General features: G+C 53.7%; 1 protein-coding gene across 2 annotated transcripts in view; it reads left to right on the top strand.

Annotated features, from left to right (window-relative positions):
• The first annotated feature begins 53 nt into the window (after positions 1-53).
• The window catches only part of ST3GAL3 (ST3 beta-galactoside alpha-2,3-sialyltransferase 3), a 139,408-nt gene continuing 130,705 nt past the window's right edge, over positions 54-8,756 (top strand). For both annotated transcript variants that reach the window (XM_044674205.1, XM_044674204.1), the window contains exon 1: positions 54-158. The gene's annotated coding sequence lies outside the window, so the exon portion shown is untranslated. The remainder of the gene's footprint in view (positions 159-8,756) is intronic.

The raw sequence follows: 8,756 nt of genomic DNA, 5'->3' as shown, positions 1-8,756 counted from the left end.
CCACCCCTGGCCCCGCCCCCGGCGCTGCGAGGCCGAGGCTGCGTCCCCGCCATGGCGGCGCCCGAGGAGCCCCCTGCGCCGGAGCCCGAGGCCGGGCCAGACCCCGCGCCCGCCGGTCCTGCGCCCACCCAGCCGCCTGCCGCAGAGCCCGCCCCGCGGTAAGAGTGCGTCCCCGCCACGCCGTTTGCGGCGCGCGCTCGCAGCTAACGGTCCCAGCGCGCGCCCCCGGGCGTGACCGTGACCCCCCTGTGACCGTGACTGCGCGGGACCGCCCTAGGGCGCCCCTCCCCCGCAGGGACAGGGACAGAGACCAGGGCAAAAGAGGGGGACCTGGACGCGTCGGGGCCACGCCCGTGGCTGTGGCCGTGGCGTGGTCGTGACCGCGGCGCCCAGGCCCAGCCCCTAGAGGAGCAGAGGTCTTCAGTGGGGGGCCCCAGGGCTCTGCCCGCGGGCGGCCGAGCTAGTGTTAGACCCAGTGCGAGGGCCTCTCCCCAGCCCTCCTCTGGCAGCCTCTCTGACACCTGCGGCTCTGCCCGCGCCCCTCTGCTCTCCCCTTCGGGGATTCCCTACATCGGGAGGCCCAGCCATGGCCAGCTTCCCCTAACCAGAAGTACCTCCAGCCAGACGCAGACCCTCCAGCCAGCCCGCCTTCCGTCCCTTTCGGTTCCTCCAGACTGACCTAGTTGTGCTCGGCTGGACGCTGCCTCCTGTCCCCAAGCCTTTGCACTCGCTGTCTGCCGTGTTTTCCCCGGGGCAGGCAGGTCAAGCACCTTTAAGAGCACCAACCCCTACCCCTTTTGTGGCTCTGGCCGGGACTCTTAGCTCCTGGGTCCTCAAGGACAGCTCCAGCAAGCCTAGCGAAGTCGGAGCCCCCTGGGCAGGGTTTGTGCCCCCTTAGCTGAAGCCTTCCAAGCCCTGACCTCTCAGGCCTCCCACACTGTCACCATCCACGGGGAGAGCACGTGGGGGCGGGGTGGGGGAGCAGCTGCCCCAGTGTTGGGCCCCAGAGGACAGGCTGAGGAGGGCTGGGGAAGGGGTTGGATCGCAGAGGGATTTGGGGGTGGCTTCTGGGGCTTTGAGCACAGTTTGGCCTTCTGGGAATCCAGTTGGCTTTGTATCTGGGAGACCCCTGAGGAGGTTGCTGCCTCTTAAAGGTGGGGGGGAGAGGAGCAAGGACCCAAAGAGGGGGGATGCCAGAGAGGCAGGCCTGACCCTCAGGACAGAATGGCATTTACAGTGGTCAGACCTGGGGGAGAGGGAAAAGCAGGTGCCGGGCCTCCGCCTTGATGTCATTTATACCCGCAAAATGAGATCTGTCCCTGCTGTTGACCCATTTGACAGTGGTGACTTTGGTGGCAAGAGCTTTCCTTTCTGCGCAGGTCTCTGCTGGCTGCCACCCATAGGGCAGGTAGGATAAAGATAGGGGCGCCCAGGCCAGGCATGTCTGGCATCAGCCCCACCTGGACCACCATCTCCTCTCAGACCATGAAGGTCCTGAGCCCAGGAGCCCCCAGGCCCCTAGGATCTCCACCTCCACCTCCACCATTGAGGGAAGAAGTCACTGTAGAGAAGGGATCCATGTGCCTCTTCACTACCAGCTGTTCCCACAGGTAGAGGCCCAGGAGTCCCAGGAGGGGCAGCACCCCCAGACCCCCAGGCTCCCAGGCCTGCTCTCCTAGCCATCATCCAGGGAAGAAGCCATAGCCAGACCAGTCTGCCCCCAGTACCACCTTGACCACCATCTCCTCTCAGGCCCCAAGAGTCTGGAGAGTAGCTGGGTTTCCAGTCCGGTGCCTGCAGCCATCATCCTATGGAGAAAGAGCCTGGCAAGTGCTTCTTTCTGCCCTGGCTACAGCCGAAGGGCCTGAAGGCTCCAAAAGGAAAGTCCTGCTACCTTGGGCCTGTCCAGTGGTTCCCAGGACCCTGAGGCCCTTCCATCTGACCAGCAGCCCCAGGGTTTGTCTCCCCCATTAGTAGGGAGCTCGGAGGTGGGGGGATAAGGGTCTTCTGGCTTTTATTTTGTGTCTCTAGCATTCCCTTCAGGAGCAGTGAAAAAATATCCTGGAGGAATCAACTCTGCCCTCCTCCACCTACCTACTTTCCCAGCCTCCATTTCTTCTCTTCAGAATTATGTAGCTAAGGTTACCAGTTCTCTCCCTGACTCTTACTGCCTTCACCTCCCATCCTGCCAAATCCCATCCTTGGAATGCCCTCACAGTCCCTCTGTCCATGCCTGCAGGGAGGCTCACAGACCTGCCTTAACCTCTCCAGGGGGCAGCTTCCCAGAAGCTGGGCTGGACTGGACTTGGGGGCTTGGGCCTCTGCATCCTGGTCTGGGGGGGGGCCATGCTGCCTCCTGTCTTTCCTTGCCGCTACAGCCAGGCTGGTGGTCCCCTTGGCAGTCATGGGGAAGCTAGAAGGAGCAATCAGTCCCTTAACAAATATCTGTTAAGAACTCATCTTATCCTGGGAACTACACCAGGCATGGGAGATACAAAGAGAAAAATGAGGAAGTCCCTTACCTTCAGGGAGCTTAAATTCTCCCATGGAGACCACACATACAGACAAGTTAAATCTGAGAGGAGGGCACCAGTGATTGGGAGATGAGGGCAAGGCAAGGCTTCTTGGAGAAGGTGGCACTCATGCAAGGTTTTGAAGGGAACCAGGAATTCTAGGAGAAAGAGATGAGGGAGAACATTCTGGGCATAGGACACAGCTGATGCAAAGGTGCAGAGATGGGAGATGAGTCATAGCTAGAAAGTAATTTGGGATGGCCTGTTATGGGATGGATTTAGGGAAGAGATAATGAGCTTCTGAGTCAGATGACTTGAGTCAAGATGCCTAGATAGACAGGTTAGACATCCGCAGAGATGATAACTGAGCTGATGAGGTCACCAAGGGAGGAAGCCTAGAGAGGAGAGAGGGGACAGTCTCAGCCAGGACACAGGGTTAGCAAGGGAGAAGGAGAGGGAGCAATGTCAGGAAAGCCCAGAAAAAAGAGCATCCGGGAGGAGAAGGGGGCAGTGACGTCCAAGGCTGAAGAGAGGCTGAGGAGGAAGATCTGGCTGGGAAGAGATCAGCAGTGACTTTGGGAGACCTGTTCTGTCAAAGGATGTGTTGAGGCACCCTAGAGTGCAGGCTGCCCAGGGAGTCTAGACAGCTTTCTCTAGGAGTGTGGCCAGGAAGGGGAGGCAGAACGTTGGGGGGGGCACCAGCTGGGGGTAAAGGAGAGACAGGCATGATGGGGATAAGATCGGGGCGCGTGGCGGGGAGAAGAGACATTTCTGCTTATCAGAGGGGCCATGAGGGGGCCATGAGCTTCCGGCCTTTATTTTCTTCAGTTAAGAGTCAAGGTCCATTCTCAACTAAAAGAGATGGGGAGGTCAGAGGAGACAGAGGCTTGGTCACGGAGGGCCCAGGGTAGCTTATATAACAGATCTATAGCAGGCCAGGTCAGCCAGGTCCTAGGCATCCTCTGTCTTGTGGCATTGTCTGGGAGCTCCATTGGACAGGGGGGCTGTGGAGAGCATTCCAATGATGGGGTTTGGCAGGATGGGAGGTGAAGGCAGTAAGAAAGGGTCAGGGGGAGAGCTGGTAACCTTAGCTTCATAATTCTGAAGAGAGGAAATGGAGGCTGGAACCTCAGGGGTGAACTGGGAAAGCAGGTGTCAGAGAAGGAGAGGAGGAAGAAGAGGAGGCAGTGGAGGGCAGAGTTGGCTCCCCCAGGATATTGTTTTCACAGCTTTCCCAGTAGCAGGAGAAGCTGCCCCCCCCCAACTTGGCTGTAGACGTGATTTTCTTCTGACTGGACCGAGGCCTTGTTCTGGGCAGCTCAGCAGCTCGCCAGTTCCCTTGTGGCAGGTAACTCATGGTCCCAGATGGTGGGATTTTTGCCTAGTGTCACAGCAGGGAAGGTGCTGGCCTTGGTTGACCTGGGGCCCAGGGGCTCTGGTCCCCGCATGTTGGCTGCTGCGCTGCTCACAGGTTTCCTTGGGCCATGCCCTGGGGATCTTGGATCATGCCAACCTCTTGGCAGAGCCGGCCAGAATCTCAGAAGCTGTCCAGCCATCCCAGCATTTTACATGGGAGGAAACAGGCTCAGGCAGGGGTTGGTCCTTGCCCAAGTACATGTGGGAAGTAAATCTCGGAGAAAGAATTTGCACCCAGGGCCTCTGATTGCAATTTCATAGCTCATTCTCCTGCAGGCAAGGAACTTCCCGCCTTGTGCCCTGATGCCAGTTTTCATGTCAGACCAGCGCAGAAGGACTTTACTGCGGCTCGTTGATATGGAGCAAGCCACTTGCCTGCCCAGGCCTCGGCTTCTTCAGAAATGGGAGCTAACTGGCCTCCAAGGGTCTGGCCATTTCTCAGATAAAGCATCCCTGAAGGGCTCAGATGGTGGAAAAATCTCTGTGGGCTCAGATCTTCCAGGAGGAGGACAGGGCCCCAGGGCTGGGGAAGTGAGGAGGGAGAACTGGGGATGAGCCCAGAGTACCAGACACAGAGGTGGGCGATGGGACGCCACTTGAGAAAACATTACGTCTATGGACCAGTTTAGGCCAACCATGGGAGTTTGGGTTGTATCCTAGAAGCAGTGGGGAGCTATTGAAGCCTCTTGAGCTAGAGGTGACATGGTCAAACTCTGCTGTAGAAAGATCACTTCAGCAGCTGACTAGAGGGTGAATTGGGGAGAGAAAAGACTAGAGACTGGGAGACCAGTGACTGGGCTACTGTGTGAAATGAGGAGGGCCAGCACCAAGGAGGTGGCAGTGTCCCAGCCTGCCTGACTGGGAGAATGAGAGTGCCCTCAACAACAATAAAGTTGAGAGGAGAGGAAGGTTTGGGGAGAGAGAGTATTGTTTTGGACATGTTGAGTTCCAGATGCTTCTGGGGCCCTCAATTTGAAATGTTCAAAGGTGGATAATTAGTGATGCAGGACTCGGAGGCCAAGAGAGGGATAGGGTCTAGATATGTAGAGATAGATGCAGTTCTTGGAGTCACTTGCTTAGAGATGACCGTGGAGCCCACGGGAAAGGAAGTCACCAGCAGATTGTAGAAGAGAAGAGGGGCCACACTTCATGAGTATAGATGAAGACATGAGGACTCTGGGAAGGGAAGTAACTGGACCAAAATCAAATGGTCAGTCAGTTGTAGAGTTGAGCCTAAACGATGGTGCATTGGACGTGGGGAGAACTGGGAGTCCATTTGTTCATCCATTCAGCCTCATGATGATGTCCTTAGTTTCCCAGGCCTCTGCTGAGAAGGAGCAGGTGGGAAGGGCTTGAGGAGTGTGATGAAGGTGAGGGATTGCCAAGCAACATCAATAGCCATGATCTGTAGCTTGAGTTGATGAATGGAGGTGACTGGAATGAAGAATGTGGGATGGCAAGAGCAGAGGATGAATGAATGAATTAAAAAAACATTACATGGCAGTACACAGAGAAAAAAACAAGACCAGTCCCTGTTCTCAATCAAGGGGCTCATACTCTTATTGAAAGATCAGCTACTGGGCTGTTGGTAAGGCCTGTGGGTCCTTGGGTTATGTCACTAGGTCAGATGACAGTGCCAGGGTCTGCCAGCCATAGAGAAAGGGCAGATGGCAAAGCCTGGTGGTCCCCAATCTCGTCAGAGGGGATAGACAACATGACTCCCATCTCATCTAAGCCAGGCAATTAGTCAAGTAGCCAGGATGGGTTCTGGGCATCCTGGGTTGGGATGGGGGGCTCAGGGGCAGAATGCCCCCTGGTTGTGGTAGGGTAGCCATTTGGGTTTTGAAATGATGGGGAATGGTCAGCAGTGGTAAGGGGAGGAAGTGAAGCCAGACCAGAGGAGAGGGGGTGGTGTGGAAGAGATTTTGGGAGAGGAAATACTAGAGTACAGGTCATGTTGAAGATGAGGCCTTGGCTTAGGGAAGGAAGGGGGAGGCGTTATGGCGTCTTAGCGTTTTAGATTCTAGAGGTTCACATGGGCAGGCAACGAGCATGTATTAAGTGCTTAGGTTTCCTCTGCCTTTGTGGCCATCTGCAATGGGCTCTTCTACTTCCTCTTCTCTCTCTTCTTAAACACCCCTTACAACCAGTTCATCCTTCCACCCAAACTGCTCTCTCTAAAGTGACCAATGATCAAACCCAATGGCTTTTCCTCGCTCCCATTTCAACTTGACCTCCCTAAAGGTCTTTGGTGTTTCCTCCATGCTGTCTTCTCTTAGGGTTCCCAGGATGCCACTCTCTCTTGGTTCTCCTCCTGCTTCTCTGATTGCTCGTTTTCTGTTCCTTTGCTGGATCTTCATGTAGGTCATATCCACTCTCCATAGGTGTCCCTCGGGGTTCTGCCTAGGCTGCCTTCTCTTCTTCTCTAGACTACTTCACCTGGTAATCTCACCAGCTCCCATGGATCTAATTAAGATCTCTAGGCAGATGATTGTCAAGTCTCTACCTGCCACAATCTCTCTGCTGACCCTTAATCTCACATCTCCAACTGCCTTTCAGACAAGTGGAGGCAGGTATATAGTAGACATCTTAAACTAAAAATGTCCCAAACAGAACTCATCTTCCACCTCAATCCTCTCTGATATCTTCTAATCTAGTCTAAGCCCTCTGATACCCTCCCTATTACTGTATCCTTCCAGGCCCCAAGACTTGCAACCTAGGAGTTATCCTGGAGCCCTTGGCATCTCTTACCCACCATGGCTAAGCTGTTGCCAAGGCCTGTGGATTTTACCTCTGCAGAATCTCTCAAGTTCACCCCCTTTCCTATGGCATGGCCACTCCCCCAGGCCCTCATCAGCTCACACCTGTGTTATTGCAGAAGCAGTAGTATTGCAGAAGGTGGGTAGGTCCTCCTGCCTCAAGTTTCTCCCTACTTGAATTTCTCCTCTAATCACTCACTAGTGATTCTCCTAAAGCACAGGTCCAATTATGTCACCCCTTTACTTGATAAACTCCACTGGCTCCCTATAGCTTGTGGGAGCAAATACAAAATGCCCTGTTTGTCATTCCAAGTCCTTTTACCTGTGCGGTCTTCTTACATCTTCCGCCCCAACACGTACCCTTCAGGCCAGTGACTGACCAGATGACTATTTCTCAAACCAGCCCCACCAGGCTTTCAACTCCAGGCATTTGCCTAGAAGTCTCCCTCATTGCCACTTCCTGGCTCCCCCAGCTTCTTTCAAGTCCTAGCTAAGATCCCACCTTCTACAGAAGCCATCCCAGCCCCTCTCCATCCTGGCGCCTTCTTTCTGTGAAGTATTTCCCGTTTCTTGTTTGCGTGTTGTCTCTCCCATTTGATTGGAAGCTCCTTGGGGGCAGAGACTACCTTTTGTCTCTTCTTGTAGTCCCAGTGTAGCATAGTAGTACAGTGTCTGGCACAAAGTAGGACTTAGTCGATGTTGATTGATTGAATGGGGACTTGGTTTTTTATTTTGTGTCCCTGGTAGCCAGCACGGGGCCCAGCACATAGTAGTAACTTCATAGATGCTTCTTAATTGAATGATGGATTCCAGGACTGCCCTTTTTCCAGTGCTCTAAGGTGCAAAGGGCTTTCCATATATCATCTCATTTGATATCATAACTTCATGAGATAGATGCTAGCATTTTCTCCCTTTTTACAGATGAGGAAAGGCTGGAAGATGTTCAAGCCACTTGCCCAGAGTCACATAGCTAAAAAGTCTCTGAGGAGAGATTTAACTCGGGCCTTTGTGACTATCTTCAAGTACAGCACTGGTCACCGTGTCCCCTAGGTGTCTTTGTGCACTGAAATGGGAGATGGAGAGTTGTATGGAGGAAATAACAGTACCAATCCAGTGGCACTGGAGTGAGGAGGGTATGGAGGACAGTTATGGGCACTCAGGCTGGAAAGGCTGACAGGAGCTGGGTTCCAAAAGACTTTCACTGCCAGACAGAGGAGTTTCAGTTTGGTCCTAGGAAAACTAGGAAGCTATTGAAACTTCTTGGAATGGGAGTGACCTGTGCCTTCACTATTTGTGGGGGCAGACTGGGGAGTAAAGAGACCGGAATGAGGGGGACTTCCTTAGTCAGAAGGTGTTCCAGTACTCTAGAGGAGAAGTGGTGAGGGTTTGAATAAGGGTGGTGGCCAGGCGAGGGAGGAGGAGATGGATTCAAGGGATTCTGGGGAGGCAGAAATGACCAAATCTGACAACTAATTGGATATGAGGGCATGGGAGAGGGTACGGAGTTGAGGAGGATGCTGAACCTGTGAACCTCAGTTAGAAGGATGGTAGTGGTGCCCTCTACAGAGATAGTGACGTTTGGAAGAGGGGAGGATTTAAGGCAAAAGAAAATGAATTTGAGATGTCCAAAAGGGAGTTGGTGATGCAGCTCTGGAGCAGAAAAGTTAGGGTTGGATCTGTACATCTGGGAATCATCTGCATAAATGTGACAGTTGGACTCTTGGACGCCTCACTATCTAGCTGTGTGACCCTGGGCAAGTCACTTAACCTCACTTGCCTAGCCCTTGCCGCTCTTCTGCCTTGGAACTTATACTTGGTATTGATTCTAAGACATAAGATAAGGGTTTAAAAAAAAGAGATGGAAGGATTTGAGATGTTAGTAGAGGAGCTGGGGTTGAATTGAGGGGGTGGGAATAAGGGAAAGGTCACTGGGGTATATGGAATGGGATTTGAACAATGAAAGCTAGAGGTTCAGAATCACTGAGATGGGGGGAAGATAGGATGAGAGTTAATCATTTAGGAATGGTTAGCAACATGCCTAGGGGTTCAGACCCTGGTTGAGACTCCC

Source organism: Gracilinanus agilis, chromosome 4 (genome assembly GCF_016433145.1).
Source record: "Gracilinanus agilis isolate LMUSP501 chromosome 4, AgileGrace, whole genome shotgun sequence".
Lineage (NCBI taxonomy): Eukaryota > Metazoa > Chordata > Mammalia > Didelphimorphia > Didelphidae > Gracilinanus > Gracilinanus agilis.
Note: the sequence above shows the minus strand (reverse complement) of the source record. Positions and strands in the feature narration are given on the sequence as shown.